Genomic DNA, 15,396 nt, shown 5'->3' with positions numbered 1-15,396 from the left:
CTGTGCATCTGTTACTCCTCTCTACAGGGCTTTTCCCCTCCTCCCTTTTATGTACCCTCCCATGTTATAATATAGTCCCACGAAAGAAGGATTCACCTATAGGCAGGATGTTTCCAGGTTCTATCCATAATACTCTAATCTATATCTTCACTATATAGTTACCAGATTTCTGCCTTCATTCCTGTCTCCTTGTGTACATTTGGAAAGAAGTCTCTCTCTCTCTGTTGTCATGTTCCCTGACGCATTTATTCACCACTCTATTTCTGTTGTTTAAGATGTTCAATAAACAATAATCTCTTCAGTCCTGGTTTTCTTTCTAGAAATGTTTCAAATTCTTTTCTATTATTAAACACCCAACTTTTGTCCTGGTTAATGTTAGATTGCAGGATGAGTCACCCTTGGCTATATTCTGAACTCCATTGCTTTTTTAAATACTCCATTCTCTCCTTTATCTAGCGAGTGTGAAATAGTCTTGCATATTTCAGAGTTATTTCCTTTACATTTGAAAATCTTTCTCCAGATGACTTGCAGAACTTGTTATTTCCAAATTCAGTTGTTAAATTTAACCTTTAAGTGTCAGAGTTTGCAACCTATGATTTTGTTTTGTTTTGTTTTCTGAAGGCTGTCTGTGAATTCTTTCAATTAAGAATTTCATTTTCTGTATTTAGAAATTCTGGGCAATTCTTTTCTATTATTTCCTTCGCTGCAGTGTTAAAGATGTTTGCCCTGTTCTGTGTTTTTAATAGACCTCTGATCTTTAGGTTGTCTCTGTGTATCCTGTCTTCAAGATCCATATATTTTGCTTATTTTCTTCTAATGTTCTTGTTTTTCTGCTTCTCCTCTTCTAGGTTGTTCATTTCTGTGTATTTGCATTGCTATTCTGTTGTTCTCTCTTTTGTTGCTTTGGTGAGGCTTGCCATTGCAGATTCCAGTTTTTCTATTATGTTCATTATTTTTGCTATACAAGACATAAATTCTGCTCTTGTAATTCTTGTTTCTCTTTTAAACCAGTCAGGAACAATGTGTTGTGGTACCATGTTCTCAAATTCCACAGGGTCCTCTGTCTCAAGTTTTGAATCATTTTCCTTTATTTTGCAGTATTTATTCATAGAAGTCTGAACTCATTTACTGAACCTGAAGGCCATATTTTCTTCTGTTGTTCCTGGGTTGTTTTTTTTTTCTGTTGATTTATCTGTTTATATTCAAGGTCTTTGAGTTTTCTTCTTTCTGAAGTCTTTAGTACTTGCAGTCTTACACACACACAAACACTTTATTTTCCTTATTACTCAATTCCTGACTTCCTCTGCTTTGATTGAGGTTTCCTGGGGGGCTGATCTCAGCCTCCTCCCACACTGGACAATTCCCAGTTCACCAGTCTAGCTTTGTACTCCAAGTGACTTTTAGGTAGTCAGAACTGGCCTTAGCTAGATGCTATGCTCTTTTTCTCAGGCTTAGTGGACTATTTTATTACCCACTGCCCTCCACAGTGTGGCCCTCGGCAGGTTTTTACTCCTAAAGGAATGTGGCTAAACTGTCTATCAAGGCCAGGGCAAATTTCCATAGCCTGGAGCAGGAGTCTCCATGGTACTGGAAAGAGGGAGAGGGTATCAGGGTGTGGAAGTCAATTTTGCTGTAGGCCTGTGTCGTATCCTTGGGTCTGTTAGTGCAGCCTTACTGATGGTAGTGTAGGAGGTGAGGGAGAGGTACGAGTAATCTCAGGATCAGTGAGTGTCAGTTCATGTGTTTGAGGGTTTGTTTTGTTTTGTTTTGTTATTACTTTCTTTTGGATCCTAGGTATCCTAGACCATGGAGATAGCTGAAGTTGCTTTATTTTTGGCAAATAATTTCTGTTTTGGAGAGGTTTGAGATGCTATGGAGATCAAAGAAAATGTGTAGTCTGCCATCTTGCTGCTCACATGATCTCTAAGTTTTGTTTTCTTAAACAACTTAAAAAGAAAAAAACCTTTGTTTTCTTCACTGGAGATCACTAATAGACTGTAAGAAAAGAGATATTGATGAATAAAATAAGAAACGAACTCATTAACCTATTCTAATATAGAATTATTTTTATTACATAATTGTACTTATCACAATTATGTTCAAGTGAAAACCTTATGATACAAATATATCTTGCTTTGTTTTTCATTACTAGATTAAGACTTGAGGAGCTTTTTAAAAAGTAATTATTTATTTTTAGTTTTCAACATTCACTTCCATAAGATTTTGAGTTTTAAATTTTCTCCTTCCCTCTCCACCCCCTCCCAAGATGGCATGCAATCTGATATAGGCTCTACTTATACATCCGTATTAAGCGTATTTTCACATTAGTCATGACATAAAGAACAATTAGAACTAATGGGAGGAACCATGAGAATGCAACAATAAAACAAAACAACAAAGGAAAAGGATAGCAAATAGTATGCTTCCATCTGCATTCAAACTCCATAGTTCTTTCTCTGGATGTGGATAGCGTTTTCCATTGTGAGTCATTTGGAATTGTGTTAGATCCTTGCATCGCTGAGAAGAGCCACGTCTATCAAAGTCAGTCATTGCATAGTGTGGTTGTTGCTGTGTACAATGTTCTGGTTCTGCTCATCTCACTCAGCACCAGTTCATATAAGTCTTTCCAGGTTTTTCTGAAGTCCATCTGCTTATCATTTCTTATAACACAATAGTATTCCATTACATTCATATACCACAACTTGTTCAGTCATTCCTCAATTGATGGGCATCCCCTCAATTTCCAATTCTTTGCCCCCACAATAAGCTGCTATAAATATTTTTGTACATGTGGGTCCTTTTCCCATTTATATGATCTCTTTGGGATACAGCCCTAGAAGTGCTATTACTAGGTCGAAGAGCATGCACAATTTTATAGCCCTTTGGATATAATTCCAAATTGCTCTACTGAATGGTTCGATCATTTCACAACTCCACCAACAATGCATTAGTGTTCCGATTTTCCCACATCTTCTGCAACATTTATTATTGTCCTGTTTTGTCATGTTAACCAATTGGATAGGTATGATGTGGTACCTCAGAGTTGTTTTGATTTGCATTTCTCTAATCACTAGTGACTTGGAACATTTTTTCATATGACTATAGATAGCTTTAATTTCTTCATCTTAAAACTGCTTGTTCATATCCTTTGACCATTTATCAATAGAGGAATAACTTGTATTCTTATAAATTCAACTCAGTTCTTTATATATTTTAGAAATGAGGCCTTTATCAGAGACACTGGTTGTAAAAATTCTTTCCCAGTTTTCTGCTTCTCTCCTAATCTTAGATGCATTGGTTTTGTTTGTGCAAAAACTTTCAATTTAATGTAATCAAAATTATCCATTATGCATTTCATAATGTTCTCTATCTTTTATTTGGTCATAATTCCTTTCTCCATAGATCTGAAAGGTAAAGTATTCCTTGCTCTCCTAGTTTGCTTATAGTATCAGTCTTTATGTCTAAATCCTATACCCATTTTGACTTTATCTTGGTACCGGGTTTGAGGAACTTTTTATTTTTGTATTGGCTGCTGTGTGGTAACCTTCGTCCTTGGGCATCTGTCACACTGACAACATCATACCGATAGAGTCAGACCACATTTTTCAGATTGACTTTGGGAGATTCTTTGGTCATGCATAAACATTTGGAAAGATAAAAAGGTTAGTGCACAAGTAATGTTTATTACAGTGATTTAGCTAACAAAACAAATAACATGGGAAGGTGAAGAAATAATGCAGATGAGCTGATACCCTCTCTCTCCTCCAAATCCTTTAACTGCTGCAGTGAATTGAGTGCTGGACCTAGAGTAAGAAAGACCTGAGTTCAAATCTGGCCTCATACACTTCTTAACTGTGTTATCCTGGGCAAGTCCCTTAACTTTATTCTGCCTCAGTTTCCTCAACTATAAAATGGAAATAATAGTAGCACCTACCTCCCAGGGTTGCTGGAAAGATCAAATGAAATTTTGCAAACTTTAAAGTGCTATAGAAATGCTAACTGTTGTTCTTTGGATTCTGTTTGTTATACACCTGATTTCACTGGTATAGGGAACTCCCAGTCAACAAATGCCGTCCACTAATATAAAATCAACAACTTGATTGTAACCTGGAATCTTAAGGAGTTGGGTAGGTCACTGAGAGTGACTTGCCCCAAACCACATGGTCTCTATGTGTCAGAGGCACAACTTGAACCCAGGTCTTCTTGACTCTGAGGCTGGCTATCTATCATCATACAACTGCCTCTCTTTTATATTGAAGTACATCAAATAACCTGAGAAGAATCACTTCTCACAGGTTTGTGAATATAACATTACTTTTCACCCCTAGGACATGAACTCAATTCAAGTTATAGTTGCAATGATGTAATATGGCTTGCTCATAGTTATTGAGTAAACAGTAAGATATAGTTTGATCTCGTCAGTGGTCAAGACACCAATTTTATGGGGCAGCTAGGTGGCACAGTGGATAGAGCACTGGCCCTGAAGTCAGGAGGACTGAGTTCAAATCCAGCCTCACACCAAACACTTGACACTTACTAGCTGTGCGACCCTGGGTAAGTCACTTAACCCCGATTGCCTTAAAAAAAAAAAGACACCAATTTTACTTTGTTAACAGCTCTCACATTCATCATCCTCTTCTCTCCACTCACCTAGCCACCAACCCTGATTCAGGCTTTCATTACTCCCTATCAGGACTAGTGTAAAAGCCTCCATATTTGTCCCTCTGCTTCAAATCTCTCCCTCTCTACTTCATCCTCCACATAGCTGCTGAAATGATATTCTGAAAGTATTTGTCTGACCATGTTATTCCTCTGCACAAGAGACTCTTTGACTTCCTACTGATGGCTGCCTAGGACCCTGTCCTCTACAGGGGTGAGGAACCTGTGGCCTGGAGGCCACATGTGGTCCTCTAGGTCCTCAAGTGCGACCCTTTGACTGAATCCAAACTTAACAGAACAAATCCCCTTAATAAAAGGATCATTATATTGTATTATGTTATGTTATATTGTGTTGTGTTGTGTTTTGTTATGCTCCATTACATTCTATTCTATTCTATTCTATCCTATTATAATGAGTTATTCTGTGAAATCTGGATTCAGTCAAAGGGCCACACTTGAGGACCTAGAGGACCACATGTGACCTCAAGGCCACAGGTTTCCCACCCCTGCTCTAGGACCAAATACAAATGCCCCTTATTGGAATTAGTAGACCATCACAGTCTTGTTCCAACCTCCCTTTCCAGGCTTATTAAACATTACTCTTCTTCATGCATTCTTTAGTCTAGCCAATCTGGCCTTATTACTGTTCCTGACACCCAACGTTAGTTTTTGCCATTTCTGAGTCTTTGCATAGACTGTCCCTCATTCCAGTACCACAATGCTGCCTCTTCTCTGATTCTTAAATTATTTAGTTCCTTCAAAGGTTAGCTCAAGGATGACTTCCTCCATAAGATCTTTACTGATTTCCTACCAGCTCCCTCACAGAAAATTATCTCATGATCTTTTTTTTTTGCACATACTCTTACATATAGATGTTATCTACCCTGAGAAAGTAATCTCCCTGAGGACAGGGACTATCATTTATTAGTCAGCACCTAGCATAATGTCTGGCACATAGTAGGCCACTTTAAAATATGCCGTGATCCATTGATGGACCTCAGGACATCTCTCATCCATTATTATCCTCAGGACATTTGTACAGTGTTCATATAGCAAACAACCACTAACTTAGTTGAGCCAAAATTCATTAAGCATCTTGGTGTGCTTTCTATGTAATCTCAGACATGTGAATGGAGATTCTTATTTTTGCAGCAATTTCTTCACATCAGTGTAGAAGCAACATGATAGCCATGAAGCTGCCTGCTGTCTAATGAATAGAATGGTATTATTGGGATTTGCCCAGCAGTAATAATGTTTAATTCCTGGTTTGGGCTTTACACCACTTATATTCCCTCTAAGTTCCCTCATGTCCTATGATTCACATCTTAAAATATAAAGGGAAAATAGGACAATAAAAATATACCCTTAAGAGATTTAAATTCTCAGTTTTTTTTCTTTATAATAATTATTCTGTTTTACTCTAAGCTTTTTTTATATTGATCCATATGTCAAGATGGTTTTAATTATAATCTACTTGCCTTAATTATATTCAATTAATTTTCTTAGAACAAAGATGAGGGTCATTGCTCTGTAATTCTAATTTTCTGAATGTTTTTTTTCTAAATAAAAAAATGAGACTTTCAAGTAGTATTGAGATTTACCAAAGTTTTTCAGAGGCTCAGAGAAAATGCATACTTTAATATAAAACATCACACTCCACAGTTATAGAATCCTAATGTTCCTACTCTAAATATGGGTACCACAGTTAGGGTTATAATAACTAGAGTAATAATGAAATGTTTTGTTCTTATGCTGTATTCATAAAATTCACCAAGGAAAATATAAATCCTAAATGTCTTAACTTACCAATCTACTTTAGCCTAAGTAGTTAGATGTTACATTGAAAGCAAGAGAGTAGCTGGATTCATTACTTGATTGATTTATAATCTTTAGCTCTTTTCAAGGCCAGTTTTAGGCATAATTTTCTACTAGGCAACATGACTTTGGCACCTCAGTCCCCAATATCAATGTATTTTACGCTCCTATTCACAATCCGACAACTCAACACATTTGTGCCTTATATCTTCTGCATAACTTAATTTTTTAAAAAAAGTCAAATAGCACATCTCTAAGAAAAAAAAGACATTAATTTATTCCACAGTAAATTCCTAAATTATCAAGTAGGAAGAGAGAGGGATTCAATAACCTTCATTCAAAGTATATTTATCAGCAAGTATGGTGACCCACACCTGTAATTCCTGCCAGTAGGGAAGGATGAGATTGGTAGATCTCATGAGCTTATCTAAGATGGTGTGGTGTCCCCACTAAGTTTCACATTAATGTAGTAGGTCCCAGGATCCAAGGATCACAAAGTTGCCTAATGAGGGGTGAACAGTAGTGGAATAGGGCCATGATTAGCTTTTTCTCCCTGGGTGAGGTAGAGAAGTTTTTGTTATGATTGAATAAATCTTTTGACTTCAAAGATGACACATTTTCTTGGTTCTCCTCCCACAACTTTAGCTATTCCTTCTGTTTCCTTGTCCTTCACTTCATTTCACTCCTTATTCTCCAATACAGCCTCAATAGTTTTACTTCCATTTTCCCCAAGTTCTATTCCTCTTCATCAACTCTGTCTTTGTTCCTGGATGGGCTTTGTCAATCTACTCCCCCACTGGCCCACTGGCCATTCCTGTAACTTTCTGGACCAAAGTGCATCTCCTTGGCAACCCTGCTATGTATGTTGCCTCCCCAATTAGAAGATGATCTCCTTGACAGGAGGGTCTATCTTTGCTTTTGTATTTGCATCCCCAGTGATTAACACAGCTCATGATACGTATATTGATTAAGAATCAATCAATAACCATTTATTATTTGCATACTATATTCCAGGTCCTTTGCTAAGTAAGTGCTAAGGATATAAAAAGAGACAAAAGATTATCTCTGCTCTCAAGGATCTTATGATCTAATGGGAGAGACACCAGGCATACAGATATATAGTTAATCCTCAGCTTTTGAGGGAATAAAGTTCTTAGAAAATGGTGTGAAGGTCAAAAAATATGAATGGATTTAGGAAATAAGGAATTAGGGTCCCACAACAACAAAAACTGTAATCTTTCACTAGGGATTGCTAAAAATACACTTTTGTGCATATAATTCTTTATAATAAAAATTAATTCTGATATGTACTTTTTGTAACATAGTAACCATTAAGCAACCCATAAAATGCAATGCACAAAATGAAATTAGTAACATGCAAAACATTTTTTTCCTGCTAGTAATTTCCTAGAATTCTGTGACCTTTTATGCTAACATATCAATTTTTAAAAATTGATTTCAAACAATATTCACTTTTATAACACATGAAATCTACAATACCATAAATACTGCATAATAAACAAAATTCTTAAAGTTAAAACATTTTTTAACCTGTGCCATATCTTTCACTTTGTCAGATGATGGTATAAGGGTATTGTACTGCGTACTATACTGCTATAAACCTCTCTACCTTGACCACCCTTTGAAAACCCAGGGATAGATTGCTGGAATTTTAGTTGCTACAAGACTGGTCTTTCGACATCACCTCCAACATTCTGTCCTTCACAGGATGGCATTGGAGATTGTGAAGGACATACTAGCTTGAAATGATCTGTCTGCAAAGTCTACTTCATGTGCTATTTGAGATCTGTAAGGAGTAGGGGAAGATAGAGAAGTGAGCTGACATTTAACCTTCAGACTGCAATGGATGATGGGGTTGGCAGTCTTGATGTCTAGTCAGCTGGTTGATTATGCCAAGCCACCCTTCAAGCTTGGAAATTGTGAGCGGCACAATCTTGGGAGTTTATTCATTGTCATCACTTTCACTGTCCTGAAGACCTTCCCAAGCCATTGCCTCTAACTTCATTTGTCACTGCTCCACGAACTTGCACGCATCATGCCTCTCATTTTTTCCTAATGTCATGGTCTTCTTCAAGAATGAAGAACAAACAACATACCTCCATTATTAATGAGATGTGTATCTTAGGAAAGACAATCTCTCTGAGCCTCAGGTGCCTCATCTATAATATAATTATATTTGCCCAGCTCAATTCACAGGGTTGGTGTGAAGATAAAATGAAATATTTCCAGACTAGTATTTTATCCTAAAGTTCTATATAAAGGTGAATTATGATCATGAGAAATTATGTATCAGAGATTTAGGGAATTCCTGAGGTAATTTCTGGCTTTATAAAGCTGACATATCAAAAGGGCTGACCAAGAAAAGATGGTACATTTATGTAAGAAGTTGGAAAAAAATCCAGGTTGTACATGGCCACTGTGAGACTTTTAAAATTAATGTTTGCCGAGTGCTGGGAGTTCACACATAGCACTAAATGCTGCTTTGGCTAAAGTAGCATCAGCTGTTTTAAAGTTCTCATCTTATTACACTTATTAGATTCTCAATGTTGTCCAATCATACCTAATTGCATAGTCCTCTCTCCTATCTAGTGGAGATCACAAATTCACTTTCTCAATTAACTCCTGAATAACAGATACAATGACTAGTGTGCTTTCAGATGAACAGAAAAATTAATACTATCAAAACATTTTATCTAGTTCTTCAAAGCCTCTGTTACTTTTAAAATCTCAACACCATTCTTATTTCCTGGAGATGTGTTGGGGGTCCAATAACATTTGTTTTTTTTTTTTACCTGAAATCTCCAAATAATTATTAACTTAATATATTTTAAATGTTCCTTACTGCTGAGCTGTGGCATTACTATTCAGACCACATAATTATTATTTGAAAATTTCTCACCCAAGATTGAAATAACAACCTCCAAATTAAATCAGCATATACTCAGTGACTTTAGTGCAAAGGTAGACATAAGGGAGGACAGTGAAAAATATGTTGGAAAATATAGCTTATTGAAGACCAATAGCTGGTAGATTGCAAATAAGCTTTATATCTATAAATCAAAATCAAGACGGTCAGGGAATACTAGATTGTGAGCACTGAATAACATAAAAAATGAAATTGATAATACTTTTAACATAAAGAAAATAAGATATGGGAGTCATTTTTGAATCAACTATCTGTATATAATCAGACCACTGATACACACACACATCAGATTAGAAAAAGAGAAAAGAGAAGATATAATTGACAATTAAAACAGCTAGAACCAGACCACTTGAATTCAATAATCACTTATTAAGTACCTACTAAGTGTCAAGCACTTTGCCAGGTGCTGGGAATACAAAGACAAAAACAAAATAGACCATTCTCTCAAGGAGCTTACATTATATTGGGAGAAACAATATGTGCATAAAAATGGAATACAAAATATGTACAAAGTAATTTCAAGCTAGATGGCATAGGTGTAATATAAATGACAATTTGTTAACAATCTAATGGTTTTCAAAGGACACCATGGAGGATAGGTTAGAGTAGGTTAGAGAAATGGGAGATTCAACATAGATGGGTATGAGGGAGTAAAGAGTGGTGGCCAAAGAGAAAGACTTACGCAGCTAACTACTCAGAATCACAGAGATATGGAAGAGACAGTCATAGAGAAATAGATTGTCACATCTTTCACAAAAACAATGTCAACATTGATTTGATTATCAATCCCTGAGCAAAAGGAAGAAAATGCTGGCTGCGTAGTAAGACAGATCATAGGTCATTGGTTTTACCTGGTGGTAAAAGCAAGGGTTGGTGGAGTGCTGGGGTCAGGCTAGATGGAAAGGCTTGATATTCCAATCATCAGCCAGGTTAGCTCTGCTCCAGCTCCATTGTTGAATAGTTTATCTCCCACAGGGTGGGGTTCTCAGGAAGGTATTTGGTATTAAGCTATTGATTATTGCAATCTGGAGAAGCAAAAGGGCTCTTGCCTTGGTAGTCAAGGAAAGGGCTAATGGAGCCCTCCTAACTGGTTATAAAGGAGTGAGATATATTTGAGATACTCGCCCTCTAATAATCAATCATAGAGTTTGTCCATCAATTCATATATCTTGGACAGATACCTCATATGCGCAATGAACTGAGTCTATAATTGAATAGGAGGAAAGAAGGCCAGATTGCACTTGGAAAATTGTATATTACCTTCAAAGACCCCAAATTTATCCCTGAAACTAAACCCATGTTCTTCTGGTGATGCTATATTATGTAAATTAGTCTTTAAGAAAATAAAATTGTTATTTACGCAAAGGCAATGAGAAGCTGTAAAGTGAGTGTGAAAATGCCAACACATATTACAAATAATAAACTACATGTAAAATGTGACACACAAAAATAATCAAAGAAATATATAACGTGAAAAAGGTGTGAGGCCAGTTATGCATTGCTTTTCAAGGTTTAGCAGGCAACTCACATGTAGCATTGGTACCCTAAAATTCAAGAGATTGTTGAGTAACCCTTTGTGGAAGATTTTTGGGAGAACAATTATGAGTCAAACAGAATTAGATTACATGGATGCGCTGTAGTTTGCATTATCTTATTATTATTATTGCAGAGCCCAGACTGATGAAACTGTATATCCATCAAAGCATTTGTATGGGTGTATACCCACATATTTAATTGAGAGAAAGCATACAAAGCATAATCAAGAGAAAAAAACAGGTTAATCTTTCTGTTAGGTATCTTCAATCTAGCTATTTAGAGCCCAAGCCCATAACAAAAGTTAGCACAATTGACCTCACAGCAGGCTGCTCTAATTGTAGGCAAAGTACATGGGAGGAAATACACAGTCTCTTGAGCCCTGGACTAATAAACCTAGAATTATAAAGAGAACACATTATCAAAGCTTTAATGAAAGCTTAGCTAAAATCATAGAGGAGATAGTTGTGGCAGGATGGTGAAGTGAGAGGCTATATCTAGTCCATCAATTAGCAGTTATTAAGTATTTACTATGTGCCAGGCACTGTGCTGAACCCTGGGAAAACAAATACAAGCAGAAAGAAAGACAGGCTTCACACTGAAGAAGTTTATATTCTAATGAAATAAGACATTACATAAAAGGAAATTAAAAAGAAGGAAGAGGAAAAGACCCTTGAGAGGGGGTCATGGGAGAGAAAATTCAGTCAGGAATGAAACTTGGGAGGAATGAAGGCTGGCCTGAGCACTTTCCTTAAAATAGAGGTTCTGGGAGGAACCAGCTAATCAGAAGACAATGACCACAAGAGTGAGAAGTCCAGGGACTGGTGATCTCTCAGGGTCAGATGGCTTCTGTGGCACTACAGCCCAGTTACCCCACTCCCCAGCAGCCTCAAAACAGAAGAAAAAAGAAGGAAAAAAAGAAAAGGAAACACTAAATAAAATAATAAAGTTCACTAAGTTTAATATAAAAATAGGATCATATGACCAACAAGATGGAAGACTAGACACTTACTCCAGTTTCCACCAGCTCTCAAATCCCTATCCCACCCCAAAAGGGAATTAAGCACCCTCCAGAGGTAACAACAAAGCCTAACAAGAGCCTTACAAATCAGCTGTGGAAAACTCTAATCGTTTAGTACTCATTCAACATGCCTCCTTCCTCAATCTTTACATTCCAACCTAGAGCACAAATTGAGCCCCAGGTTTGTTTACTGGGACCCATTTAGAGATTTCCTTCACATTTTAGACTAAGTGAATACACTCCACCCCCACCCATAACCACATCCCTGTGCAACACTGCAAAATTGAAGCTGCCCAGACAAGTGAAAGGAGGGTGGGTGAAGATTTCTCCTTCCTAAGAAGACTCCTAGTTTAGAGAACTTCCAATTTATGGACACTCCCAAGAACAGCCACTCTACCCTCTCCAACCCTGAAAAAAGTGTCCAACACAAATTTAGCCCATTCTGAGGATTAAGAAGGTTGTAGACCTGGGATATAGGGCCAGCCTGCTTTGCCGAAATAGAGCTGAAGGAAAATAGATAGGAATCCATTTGGGGCCAGTCCTGTCCCACCAGAGACTACTTGGAACTGGGGCCAGATTGGTGAAAAGAAAATGTCCTATAGTGGGAGGAGGAGTGCCTTGTGGAAGATGTAATGGCGGTCAGATTGATACACAGGGAGACTTTCCTCTGAGAGAGTATTGTCACTTCATATCTGTACCAGCCAAGGAAACAAAGTTAGAAAATAGTAGGCAGACATAATGCTTCACACCTAAAATCTCTACTACTGGGGAAGCTGATCCCAGTAGATTGATTGAGTTCAGGGGCTCTGGGATGCAGTTGAACTAAATTTAATGTCTGCACTGTGTAGTATCAATATGGGGAAGGAGGGACACTAAGCTGTCTATGGACTGACAAATCAGCCCAGGTCAGGACAGGAGCAAGCCAAAGATTCAGTGGTGATCAACGATGGGGTCAGGCCTATGAGTGGTTGATCTACCAATAGTTTGGGTCAAATAGTGAGGAAGAAAAGAACAGGAAGAAAAGAAAGGAAGGAAGGAAAGAAAGAAGGAAGGAAGGGAAGGAGGGAGGAAGGAAGGAAGAAGGAAGGAAGGAAGGAAGGAGGGAGGAAGGGAGGAAGGAAAGAAGTGACAAAATTCATAGATAATGAAATAAAATCTTGAATTCCATACTTCAGGAAACCAAACAAGAAAACTGTCCAGTATTGTAAACCAAGAACAAAATACAGAGCAGTAAGATCTATATAAGCCCAAAGAATTAATATAATTTTAAAACTTCACAATTCCAAACAAGTATAGTGGACAAACAAAATAATCCCTTCAATATAGGAAAGAAATATGGTACAATGGCTCTGGGCTCAGATAGCATGGTTTCAAATTCTAGCTCTGACACATGTTTACTGTGTAATCTTGGGTAAATCACTTAACTTCCCTGGGCCTCAGTTTCTTTGACTGCACACTAAGGAGGTTAAACTAGATGGCCTCTCAGGTCCATGTTAGATAGAAATCTACTATCCTGAGAAAATTGGTCTGAATCATTCTATATAGCTCCTGGTTTATAAGAAATCAAAGATAAAATTGATACAATTTCTTCTAAAAAGCAAGAAAATCAGCTTGTTCTCCAAAGCAACATATCTTGCTCAGAGCTGAGTTTTCTCATCAATGGAAAATATGTGTGTATGTACATTTATATTTTTTTCAACAGAAGGGAAATATTTGAGTCATTTCTTCAAAAGATATTAGAAGTGAACAGAACATTTAACGTGCAAATTCATCAAACAAAAGAACCTTAGAAAGGTAATTTTTAAAAGTAGTTAAGCCAAAAAAAAAAGACTATGTAACGAAGTCAATATTTAATATATACAAGATAAGACTATTAAAAAACTTACAAGACAATAAGGAGAGAACATCTATGGGCAAATCTCAAAGAATGTACAAAAAATCAAGAAAAAGGAAAATTTAATTAAAATCAAGAGCAGGAAAATTGAATCAATATTTCTTGAATGCCAATTCACAATCCCTCATAAGTGAGCCTGATAGAATTCTTTTTTTTTAATTCTTTTTTTTTTTTTTTGGCTAAGCAATGGGGTTGTGACTTGCCCAGGGTCACACAGTTAGTGTCAAGCGTCTGAGGCTGAATTTGAACTCAGGTCCTGCTAACTCTAGAGCTGGTGCTCTATCCACTGTGCCACATAGCTGCCCCTATAAGTGAGTCTGTATGGGTTGAGAGGTAAGCACAGAGGAACACCTTTTGGACACATGAAGGGAGGAATTAGAGTGGAACAAGAGCTCTCTTCTGGAGAAGTATGTTCACTTGACCTAGACCTGAAAGGAAAGGGTGATGTCTTTTGTTTGTTTGTTTAGCATTTTTTTCTTTTTCTTTCAGACTTTCTAGGAGAATTTGGGAGAATCAAGGAAGAATATTAAAGAATAGATGTGTGGATGCTTCATGTCATATTCCCAAAGAGATAGTGGGTGCCACAAGGACATTACAACAGGATCTATTTAGAGTATGAGACCTTTCAGGAAACTTTCTACATCAAACAGAAGTCACCCTTTTCTGGATGACCTCCTATGCCTTTGTATGGGATTAATCTAGGTCTTCAAATGACAATCAATATGGATGGCAGGCAGAAACAGAGGGGGGTGGCCAGTGGGAATAGGTCCAAAGGAATGATATGTGAATTACTTGGAGTTGGATGAGGTCTTGAATCTGCATGCAGAGTTACTTTCACTGTATCACACTGTTTTTGTCATGAATTAATATTTCTGGGAATGAGACCCTCAGAAGAACTTTTTTAAAAAAAAGAGAAAAAGAAATGAGGAAAAGAAGCACAGGAGAGGTCTGTAATTGAATTTATAATCATAGAGTCATCATAGTATAGTATATAAAAGTATATACTATAGTATATACATAGTATAGTATATAAAAGAACCCTCATTTTGTAAACCAAAGGATATAAATTCAAATCTGAGCTTTGTTTTTTAAAATCTGTGTGACTTTTAAGACACTTGATATCTCTGGTCTCAGATTATTTATCTGTAAATTAGAGGGTTAAACTGAATGACCTACAAGGCCTCTTGTGCCTCTAAATCTATAAAATTGTGATTCAGTTAGAGAATAAAACAAAGCTTTTTGTGTATTTCAGAATCCCCATTATGTATGAAAATTATAAAGAAAATAATGTACAAAAATAAGTGCAAAACTTACAATGAAGGGCTATTTTCTATTGTATCTAACTATGGGAAATTAATCAAGAGGATGGATTAAATGAATTTTTTTTAGAATGGGAATCTCAAAATGAATATTTTCCAAACCAAAAGACTAGATGTTGGGTTGGGGATTAGGCAGAGAGAATCTTGACTGAGAAGCCAACTGGTGAAAGAAAGAAAGAAAGAAAGAAAGAAAGAAAGAAAGAAAGAA

This window comes from Vombatus ursinus, unplaced genomic scaffold (assembly GCF_900497805.2).
Source record: "Vombatus ursinus unplaced genomic scaffold, bare-nosed wombat genome assembly UNPS02014830.1, whole genome shotgun sequence".
Taxonomy (NCBI): Eukaryota; Metazoa; Chordata; class Mammalia; order Diprotodontia; family Vombatidae; genus Vombatus; species Vombatus ursinus.
The sequence above is the reverse complement of the archived record's forward strand: the minus strand, read 5'-3'. Positions refer to the sequence as shown.